General features: G+C 43.5%; 1 pseudogene; it reads left to right on the forward strand.

Moving 5' to 3' along the window:
• The first annotated feature begins 4,798 nt into the window (after window positions 1–4,798).
• LOC146614456 (E3 SUMO-protein ligase KIAA1586-like) lies at window positions 4,799–10,640 on the forward strand (annotated as a pseudogene).
• Window positions 10,641–11,852: the final 1,212 nt, after the last annotated feature.

Below are 11,852 nucleotides of genomic sequence, written 5' to 3' on the forward strand. Positions count from 1 at the left end.
GCTGGACCCGTTGGCCAGCTTCCCTCAGGGTCATTCCACGGTTGATTACATGGTCCACTATTGTAGCTCTGATGTCATCAGCAATTCTATTTCTTACTCTTCTTACCCTTCCTCTCCGCCCTCCTCATCTTCCTCTCCCCCCTCCTCGTCCTCCTCTTGCTCCTCCTTGTCCTTGTCGTCCTCTTCATCCTACTTCTTCACCTCCACGTCCTCTTCCTCGGCCTCCTCTACTTCTCACTCTTTCTGCTCGCTCCATTGTACTCCGCACACACAGCTTACCTGTATTATAGTGCTTAGGCTGATTGCAAAGTGAACTAATTATCTAAAAAAGTTTTCACATGTGAAAGTGTGCCAGACAGTTGGCAAATTAGTGTTAATGATAGCCATACATGTGTATGCTTTTGCTAGGAGTGTGTTGGAAATTTGGTAATTGAGTGTTGTGCAGTGAATTGTGCCTACAGTTTTGCAAAGTGTGTGTTACAAAATTGCAAACTGAGTGCAAAGCAGTTTTTGTGCTTTTAGTTTTGCAAACTCAGTGAGTGGTTTTGCTATAAGTCTGAATAGTTTTAGAGATTGTGCTACAGGAATCACAGTTAGGGTTTAAGCATTCAGAAAAAACTGTAGGTCACTTTTGCAAAAGTCCTCACACAGTGAGCACAACAGAAGTCTATGTGGGCTAAACTGAGGACCAGTTATCATTGTTTTGGCACAAAATGCATTCAATGACTACATCTCTCAAATTTCATGAATTATCTTCTCACTCAGACACAACAACTGCCAAAAATCTTTGTACGTACAGGACATTTTGCATGTGCTTACATACTGTTTTCAAAAATGTTAAACTTATGGCCAAAACAATAACACAATGCAAAACTTGAAAAGAGCAAAATCCAACAGCAATATTTTATTGAAACATATTTTAAATCTAAAAATGCAGTTTAACCAGCCACAGCTGATTCTCATTGTAGATGAACATCTGCACAGGTGTTACTCCTTCAATTTTTCAACTCCTTCAATTCTGGCAGCCAGAAGATTCTTTCCTAGGTGTGTTACCCAAGATGACATAAGATGTGATGTGGATGAGAACCTGTGGCCAAATGGAGAAGACCGAGTAGAATAGCATTACTATTGTATGTGTATCAGTGGATGGTGTGTATACAAATTCTTGTATTTTGGGATTACTTAGTGCAAAAACATAAAAATACATAAACAAATATTAACGAATTCTGCATGATGTCTGATTCATTCCAGTAACATATATTGAAATTATAAACAGAGATGTGTCCTTGTTTTACACAAGAAACACTGTAATGCTACATGTTGTTAGTGTTTTTAGGTCATTGTTTTGTGGGTGACAAAGTGTGTTTGTCGGCTGTCAACCTTTGCTAGTGTTCTGGAAGAATGAGTTTATTTGAGACCTGAATGAAGTGTTTTGGTAGTTGTAGTGCATTTTGAATGTGAAATGAACTGCTTTGCCAAGCTGACGGTCAGTTAGGAGGATTGTGTGAAGAGTTTTGCAAAAGTGACCTAAGTATTGAGACATGTGTCCTAGCTTACCTGTATTATAGTGCTTAGGCTGATTGCAAAGTGAACTAATTATCTAAAAAAGTTTTCACATGTGACAGTGTGCCAGACAGTTGGCAAATGAGTGTAAATAATGGCCGTAAATGTGTATAGTTTTGCTAGGAGTGCGTTGATCATTTGGAAATTGAGTGTAAAGCAGTGAGTTGTTTTTACAGTTCTGCAAAGAGAGTGCTGTGCAGTGGATTGTAGCTACAGGTTTGCAAAGTGTGCGCTACAAAATGGCAAACTGAGTGCAAAGCAGTGTTTCTGCTTTTAGTTTTGCAAACTCAGTGAGTGGTTTTGCTATAAGTATTAATAGTTTTAGAAATTGTGCTGTAAGAATCACAGTTAGGGTTTAAGCATTCAGAAAAAACTGTAACATACAGTTGAAAGGCCTGCATTTGTGTGCATTGGTGCATGCTGAGGTTTTCTTTTGTTCAGCATGGTTATACCATTGTGAATTTTGCTATATAAATATGCTTCAGAGTCTTTCATATGTTTGACATCCAACTAAAAAATTTGAAAATATATAAATGTTTTAAATCAGTAACATTGCATATCTGGAGGAAATGTTTTTGTTTTTTAACAACAAATGAGTCACGTTTTAAACACACTTTAAATAACCAGCACTGGCAGTCAGACATTGATGAAGCGCTGCCTGTAACAGACGTGGTTTCCGTGTGAAAGGACCGCGGATGTGTTGGTGCAGAGACACACGCTGTATTGTTGCTATTCTCTTTTGCATAATCAACGCCTAACTGCCAGAAATGCTCTCATTTCACAAGTTGGCATACGTTTTGCCAGAAAGACGGTAAGACTACACAGTTAAAAACTGTAAAAATGCTGAATTAAGAAGAAAAAAAAAGATTTACACTGTTTCACCAAGTTAAAAACAAATCCAGCAAAGCTGCTTCTAACACACACTTTTATATTTCAGATCAGTGTCTAAAAAAGCACCATTAAATTAATTTGATGTTGTCTGCAGGTTACTGAGAAGTTGTTCTGAACCTGTCTCCTGGAATACGATATAATAGTGCGGGTTTTAATAGAAAATGTTTTATCTCGGTTGTCTAACAAGATCCTTACTCTGGTTGGCATTGCCTTGAGCCGACTGCTGTAGTGATTTGGCGCATTATAACTAAAATTGAAGCACACAACGGCAACATTTATTTATATACAAAAAGAAAAATGCTTTTTTACATAAAAGAATTCTTACTTCACAATTCATCACCATACTGAAACCGATTTTGTGGATACATAGTGTAAGTCCTCATCTTTAACCCATAGTGATTTGGGTAATTTCTCAGGGACTTGGAAGGGTGGCCATGCCCAGTCTACCTCATCGATGTTGGGGGAGTCGTCAAAATACAAAAAATCTTCCTCATCGTCGGTGTCCATAGTCCAGAGTTGTGGTGATGAGGAGGGTGCGCTCCACTTTGACAATATGGTGCATCTTCAGTCCAATCTTCAAATGTAGGGTTCGTGGACAGACCTTCAGAGACTGAAGTTTGGCCAGCATCCCTTTCACAGTCTTTCTGTTGTGGTGCTGCTTGTACCCAGTTCTGCCAATTTGATGGCTGTTTGAGCAGAAGGGCTACGAGATGTCATCGTTTGCTGGCCCATTCTCACGTGCTCCTACAAATCAGGCTTTTGTTTTAGAAAAGAAAACAGATTGAATATCCTATGATATACATTTAAAAATTACAATAATAGTCTTGCTTTACTTACCATTTATGAAGTCCATGTTAAAAAAAGAACGATGTTGGCCTCGCTGACCGACCGACCAAAATGCTGTAATCGCGAGGGCAGTTATTGTTGTGATATTTTGATACCATGGTAGCATTTACAGGATATTGCTTTATAGTGATATTATACAGGAAAACTGTTACTCAATAAGGCCCATTTACTAGTTGTTTTTCTCTTTCTCTGTGACCCAAGAATTAATGTGTAAGAATCACAGGCTGGTACCTCAAGGTCGAAAATACCACAGCGATCACTTCCTTACTCCCATCCTCCCTTCTTTATCTCTTAGAAAAAGGCTTGTTAAAGGCCAGGTGGTTTGTTTCAGAATTCACTAATGAAAGAACTCTGTATTCTATGTCTAGGAGTGTATTTCGCTGGGATAATCATAAATTGTAGCTGAACTGATAAACTACACAAAGGATACTTCTTTGCTCAGAGGGCAGGAAGACGTTTCCTTATTTGGTCTGTATCGGTTTGAACTGAGAATCTGCTGACACACGAACCTTTTTCCTCTATATAAACTGTTGTATGATGAATAAACCTTTGAGTTGATTTTGGGAAAGCAACCTGAACAGTCTCTGTGTCACTTTGTTCTCCTAACTACTCCCGACGTCGTAACTAACCTGCTGAACGGCATACCTGTGTCATGGTTCGGCTGTGTGGCAGGCAGGAGAGGACCCAAACGCAAACTCACAGAGACAAAAACGTAAACTCAAAACACAGCTTTAATGCTGGCATAAAGTGAAACACAAAAAACAGTACTAAACTTAAACTGGGGAGACTAAAGTACAAGGAGCCACAGGGGAAAAATCACACAGCTATGAGGGAGAACGCGACGCCGAACAGAGGGAGACGCAGACAGAAATACACAGAGGGTTAACGAGGAAAGTGGGAACACACGGGGAACACAGCTGACACAGATAACCATAACGAGACAGGGCGGGGTGAACATAACACTGACGGGAGACGGGCAGAGTCAAACAGGAAGTACAGAGGTTCAGACAGGAGGAGAGAGCACGGGGAGAACACAGTCATAACGGGCTGGGGAAAACATGGAATAAAACATAAGGAGAGACGAGGGCTCACAGATACACAGAGGGGCACACAGGGGGTAAAAGCCACAAAGGGAAAACACTTAGGGAACAACACAACAGGGCAACTCAGGAAACATGGCCTAAATAGGGAACAAAATACAAACATACAAGAAAACTAAGAATACTGGGCCAACATGGCCCAGGACCATGACAACCTGAGTGTTACTTTGAATAATTTTGAATCTTATAGGGTAAAGACAAAAACTCTGCTTATAGGTGCCCACGCCTCGGAGGAAAACCCGATCCACGGATGACCCGGGACGGAGATTTCTTTCAGTTATGAAGTAGGAAAATGCCGTGTGTCTGATGGGGTGTTTTTATATAGGTGGGTATAAACGACCAGGTGCAAATTCATGCTTTCCAGCATACTTTATTGACTCACACGGTTGCTGTTCACAATGCTCACAGAGCTGCAGCTCTCCCGCTGCCCGCTCAACATTATCACCACAACAACCCAGCCACAGGACCCAGTACAATATTTAATTCGGCGGGGCGTGATTGCGGTGCCGTGCAGAGGAGGCGGACGCACCTGCACGGCACCGCAGGCCACGCCCTGCCACAGTGGGTTTGGTTTCAGTTGCCCTCTGACATGCAGAGATAAAGAGCAGGTTGTAAAGAAAAGGTGGAAACTACAGAGGTGCAGTTGGGGAGTGTACCTTTCTTTGTGAACGTTAGGGTGTGTGTCCTCAGATGCTCTTGATAAGGAAACAGCATGTATTCTTTTTATGACTTGTTTTGATGACTGTTGTGGACCCACCTGTAACCCATGTGTCTAATCATTGAGTCTTATTGTTGCAGTATGTTTGTGTGACTAGTAGATAAGGGCTTTGGAGTTGACGTCACGCCGCAATGCATTGTGGGAGCGCGGCACCATTTTCGGGGTCTACGAATCAAAACAAACACACTGTGTTGGATCGACGATTACAAGATGCTTAAAAGCAGCTCAAAAGAGAATGGACTGTATAGAGACCGATTGCGTCCAGAGGCGAAGCAGCTGTACTTGCAGAAAATAGCGTGCATTGGAAATGTGGACCCGTATGAAATACGGCCGTGGAGTAAAAACCCTGGAGACCAACCGCTATTGACGTAGCCTGACATATTCTCGTACCTTATCTGTGGAGTCAGCGCGTACAAGTCGTCATTCAAACAAAGGTAAGTCAGCTCGAGTACTGCGAGTAAAATGCGTTTGATTTCCATCCGAACATTCACATTAGTGCAGCATAAATTCATTCATACATTTTATTTTAGTTTTATACATTGATTAATTACCTGCAGAATCTCCTTATCATATTAAGTGATTCATAATTGTCACTTTATGCTTTCTCCATCTCTACAGTGATGGCATCCTTGCATTACATACTTTAGGTTCATTTTCTGCAGGCAGGTTTCTGACAGAGAACAGGCAGGTTTACACTATAACCTGCAGCGATGGACACATAAAGAAATGAAAAATGACATGTATGTGCTAACTTTCTAAACACTTTGTTACATTTATGATAAAGTAGATTAAACACATTTGTGTCGGCCTTGGCTCATAGTTCTTGTCTTTAAATGAACTTTGTCTGTGTGTGTTTCAGGTCCTGCACTCTCAAAGACTGAATGAACCAGCATTGCAGCCATGGGTCATTGTGAGCATCACAGGGAAGGTTGAAGCCGCCCGCTGCACCTGCAAGGCCGGAGTCGCGGAGACCTGCACCCACGTCGCTGCTCTTCTGTTTAAAGTAGAAGCAACAGTGTTGATCCGTGGCACAAGGACTGTTACAGATGAACCTGCATACTGGGTTTTGCTGGGTAATGTGACCAAGATACAGCCAGAGGTTGGCCATAAGATGGACTTCTCCTCTTCAGCTGCCCAAAAAAGGCTCTTGATCAAAACATTCACAGACCATCTGTAGTGACAGGTAAAAGGAGCCGTCCTCAAAAAAGAAAAACCCCACCTGCTACTGTGGAGGAGTCGTCACTGCTATAATGCCATCATGTTTTATCTAGGGGTCTAGATTTATGCCTGTAGTGCACTGCCGTGTAAATAATTTGCATTTACTGAATATGTACTGACTGAGTCCCGCTGTTCAAAAGTTGAATAAAGAAACAAACTAATTTTTGCCTCTTTTTTTAAAATTAAAACCACTTCATAGAACATCACATCAGTTACAATGATGATGTCATTTATAGTTTACAAATGACAAAATGTTTACACAAAATCATGACAGTGTTTACATGATATCACCCACTACTAACATTACTTTATTTACTGTGTCTTTTGAAAAAATACAGCTATTTATACAGCAAAAGACTAAAGAATATTTAACAGGAGCAGGTTTCATTTTCCCTGGTTTTATTATCACACTGTTCACCAAACGCAGCAAACCTTCACCATCTTATCCAGAAGGGTCACCTCTTCACCCTCACATGGAAGAAGTAATCTGATTGGCATGGTGGTTTGTTTGAAGCAGGTCCCTCATGTAGCGCTGGAACTCAGTCACGATGTTTCATCCATTTCATGGGCTGGTTTGCTGCAATAATGCCAAATAATTAGCAACTCTATAAATAGAAGGTAGTTCTGCAAAATCACTCAGTAGGATGTTTGTTCTAATTTGCTATGAGCTCAGAGCGCATAGAAAATAAAACTAATAGGCTATAAAGATATGAACATATTTAGAACTTACCGGAATGAAAATGTCCGGAGCACCAACAGATATTTGGAGATGGAAGAGAACTGCACGTCAGCTCGTCTCACAGCTGCTATCCAGGCTGGACGCCTTCGTTTGGTAACATCGATACACGAGCTGCCTCGTGTTGCTTCCAGGTTGGGGAAGAATGAAAAGACAAACCCTTTTCAAGCTTATTCTCTTGCCGGTCGTGCGATCGAACATTGCAGCCGACCACACAGCAAGAACGAACCATGGCTATGCTTTCGCTCCTTTTTCACTTAGACCCCCAAAATGGCGGATCGGGCCAAAATTCTTTCCACGCCCACCCCCGTGACATCACGCTCCAAAGCCCTATAAGGGCAAGAAAAGGTACAGGTATATTACTACTCATAATAATAATAATAATTGATTGGATTTATATAGCGCTTTTCTAGGCACCCAAAGCGCTTTACAATACTCTCACATTCATACACTGGTGGAGGCAAGCTACAGTCATCTGCTGGTGTTGCTCCACTGTCAACACAGCCATAAACCAGGAAGTTTTAGAGCACTTCATGCTTCCTGCTGCTGATCAACTTTATGGAGATGCAAATTTCATTTTCCAACAAGACTTGGCACCTGCACACAGTGCCAAAGCTTCCAGTATCTGGTTTAAGGACCATGGTGTCCCTGTTCTTAATTGGCCAGCAAACTCGCCTGACCTTAACCCCACAGAAAATCTATGGGGTATTGTGAAAAGGAAGATGCGATATGCCAAACAGTGCAGAAGAACTTAAGACCACTATCAGAGCAACCTGGGCTCTCATAACACCTGAGCCAGTGCTTTAAGTGGGCCGGTACGCGCCGGTACTCAGTACCGCCACTTCTAAATATAGCTCTTGAGAGTACCGCCACCTCTCCATGCGCCCAGAACGTGCTTTTAGCGTACCGGTACTCTCATTTGCACATCTGTTATAATCGTTTGGCTGCGCTGCCGCTTTACAGAGCGCCCTTCACAAGCACGCTTCCTAATTCGTCCCACCGAGAGCAGAGACTACATTACCCATACACCAATGTGTTTTACAAGTGAAAAGCGCATGCGTCGCTTTTGCCGTTGTCATGTCAACAACTCAACGTGGTCCGGAGAGGGTGTGTAAAACGCGCAAACAGCTGCTCGGTTAAAATACAAAAACAATGAACACTTAATATGCTCTCCTGGCTTCAGACTCTGAGTAGTAAAAGAACAAGGTCAGAATCAGAGGACTCGCTGGCTGACACCCCACCAAGCCAGAATGATATCGCTGCAGGTCAGACGCAAGCTAATGAAAGCTGCACTAGTGCCGCAGCCGCGGACGACGGCACTTTTTGCGACGACGAGGACGAGAATGACACCATTTCTACCGACGACAACAGCCGCGTTAGCGAGCATGAGTGGCCAGAATGTTGGTCCCAAGCACAAGTCCCGTATTTCTCCACAAATTACAAGTGGCTGATCAGCAGAAATCAAAAGTTGGGTTGTAGTGTGTGTAGTCAAGTTTGTGCTCGCGTGGACATGCAGCAAGGGCAGAGAGTGTCGCAGGAGTGGAGTGGGTGCTTAATCTCGTCTTTTGGAAGGGACAAGGCTGCACAACAAAACTCACTACGAAAGAAAATAAAAGAGCACAGAGACTCAATTTATCACAAGAAAGCAGTTGAAATAAAAGAGAAGGCAACACAAAATACAATGCAAAAACACACTGAAGATATGAGAAAGGCTGACTACGCTTCAACTTTCAATGTGTTTAGAACAGCTTATAAGATTGGCAAGCATGGGCGTGCCTTTACAGACATGCCAATAGATGTCCAGTTGCAAGTCTTAAATGGTGTCAAGATGGGCAGAGTTTTGCACTCTAATAACTCATGTGCAAATATACTGGATCACATTGCAGCTGAAATGAAAAAGAAGGTAGTCAATGACATAGTGATGAATGAAAGAAAATTGTGTGTGCTCATTGATGAATCCACTACAATAAGTGGAAAGTCTGTGCTTGTCGTGTGCCTGCGGTCAGCTATTTCCAGTGAAAATCCAGACACAATATTTTTTGAACTGATTGAGCTGCAGGGGACCACAGCAAAGGACATCACTGAAGCACTGTTAGGATGTCTTCATAATAATGGCTTTGACCCTCACTACCTACAGGAACATTTGTTGGCATTTGCTTGTGATGGAGCCTCAGTGATGCTTGGGAGGAAAGCAGGAGTTGCTGCGCAGCTTTGTTCCAAATTCCCTTACCTGTTTGTCTGGCATTGTTCCAATCAATTCAATTCAATTCAATTTTATTTATATAGCGCCAAATCACAACAAAAGGCGACTCAAGGCGACTCAATCACAGACTGGAACTGGCAGTTTGTGATGTTTTGAAGGAGGTAGGAGGAATCAACCACTTTAAAATATTCTTAGATCAGCTTTACTCCCTCTACCATGCATCACCAAAAAAACCAAAGGGAGTTAACTGAGAGTGCTCACAATGTTGGACAACGTCTCCTTGTGATAGGCCGTGTTTTATCAGTGCGTTGGGTTGCTTCAAGTGAGAGAACAGTGAAAGCAGTATGGGAGAACTACCAAGCTCTGCAGGTACACTTTACAAGTGCTGCTGCTGATAGCAGCAGTGACTCAAGAGAGAGCAAAATACAAAGGACTCAATGATGTTCTCACTACTGTTTCTTTTGTGGTCAATCTTGGCATCATGTATGACGCTCTCACAGAACTCAGTGACCTCTCAAGAATGCTCCAGAGACGGGACATGACTTTGGATCAAGCCGACAGGCAGCTGGACCGACAAATCCGGGTGTTTGAGTCAATGGTATCCACACCTGGTCCCTACACACAAACTGCCATTGAAGCTGAAAGGGAGAAAATCTTCAGAAATGTATGCCTGCATGAAAATCAGAGGGTTATAAAAATCAACCATGGCCAATTTTTCCATAGCCTGGCTGAAAATGTTAAGTGCAGGATGACTCCAACAACTTCCTTGCATGTCAGTAAAACCTCATCTGAAAAGACAGATAGTCACCTCCTCTCAGACATCAAGGTCCTCCAGTCTGACTCCTGGCCTGCATCTCTAGATATTCAATATGGGGATGCAGCGGTCAGACGTTTATGTCAGAGATTCAGAGTTGGGGAGAGGGAAAGTGTCCTAGGATTTAGGGAGTATAAAGACCTTAAAGCTTCCAAGACACCAGCAGCCCTGAAGCCGCTTCTTACAGCTGTCCACACCATTGCAGTATCAACAAGTGAATGCGAGCGAGCTTTCAGCTCAATGAATGATACTTTGACAGATAAAAGAAACTCTCTCGACATCAAAAGGCTTTCAAATATGATTTTCCTGAAATGCAACGGACCACCCTTGGATCAGTTTAACGCACAAACATATGTGCAGACATGGCTGGCACTAGGGAGGAGAAGTGCAGCATCCACAAACTGCGAAGCCCAAAGTGAAAGGAAAGTGGAGCCCAAAACGTGCTGGAGCCTTTTCTAGGTAAAATGATTTGTACAGTATTTCTCATTTTTCATTTGGTGTACTGTGATTGTATTTTGCTGAATCTGCTTTTGTATATTTTTCAGGGGTAAAGAAATGAACCATCTTCAAGACTCAAGATTATGTTCTACTGTTCTATGGTTATTATGTTTGGGTTGCTTCAAGTGAGAGAACAGTGAAAGTAGTATGGGAGAACTACCAAGCTCTTCAGGTACACTTTACAAGTGCTGCTGCTGATACCAGCAGGGACTCAAGAGAGAGAGCAAAATACAAATTAGTTTATAATTTATTTTATGTACATTTTGTTAAAAAAAATTTTGTCCTTCCCTCCCCATCTCCAGCTGCCTCCCTCTTCCCGCTCCTCCACAACCACCCACACATGCAGGGCCTTGGAGTGGGGGTATGTCACCAGGGTGCAGAGGAGGCTACCCCCCCCCCCCCCCCCCCCCCCCTGTCCCCTTCTGGCTGCCTCTGCCTCAATTTTATCCCACAACTTAGACATTCACATTATTCACACTCTCATTACACATACATATAGGATCTTGGGGGTGGGCACAATCACGGAGTCCAATTTACCATCAGGGTGTATACCTCACCCCTGACGTCGTTGCCCACCTCTCAATTTTAAATACACTTAGTCATTGAGGGCTAGCAGGAGGGACTATGCGCTTACCTGCTGCTCCATGGCAGGTAGCTCCATGCCCTCCTGGGTTTTAATTGCACCTTAGAACACACATGCATCAACACTACAATGAGCGGGTGGAGGGAGGTTTGGAGTCTTCTCCCACCCCCATTCTCTGCGGCCTGCTGGAGCGGGAGGGCTAGTAGGAGGAGTTGGCCGTCCGACTGCGGTCTGGGGTGTGGGGCCTCCCTGCTGCTGCGGAGTCGGGGTGGTCTGCCTCTCCCCACCGCAGGGAAAAGGGTAACACCACCTGGGTCTGGGTGCAATTCCCCCCTCCAGGGGCAAGGGTACCTAGACCCGGTTTGTAGAGTACGCTTGGGGAGTGTGATCGTGTGTACAGCGTCTCTTTATGTCTGTCTCCACGTTGGTTGAGTGTGGAGTAAGTGCATATGAGAGCATGAGGGTGGGAATGGATGTTTGTGTCTGTGTGTGCCTGTATGTCTGTGTCTATATGTCAGGTTGGGTATCAGACGCCACCTCTCTGGGGACACCTCAGGCCCTCCAAGGTTTGGAGGCCTATCTCCACCCACCACCACTTCCCCTGCCGGTGGCGGACTCCCTCAGGTGTCGGTGTGTTGGTGGTTCTTTGTGTCTGGGGGTGGGCGTCCGGGTACACACCGGC

This window comes from Diplotaxodon limnothrissa, linkage group LG17 (assembly GCF_057381915.1).
Source record: "Diplotaxodon limnothrissa isolate DT_005_m linkage group LG17, D_limnothrissa_male_GT1.1, whole genome shotgun sequence".
Lineage (NCBI taxonomy): Eukaryota > Metazoa > Chordata > Actinopteri > Cichliformes > Cichlidae > Diplotaxodon > Diplotaxodon limnothrissa.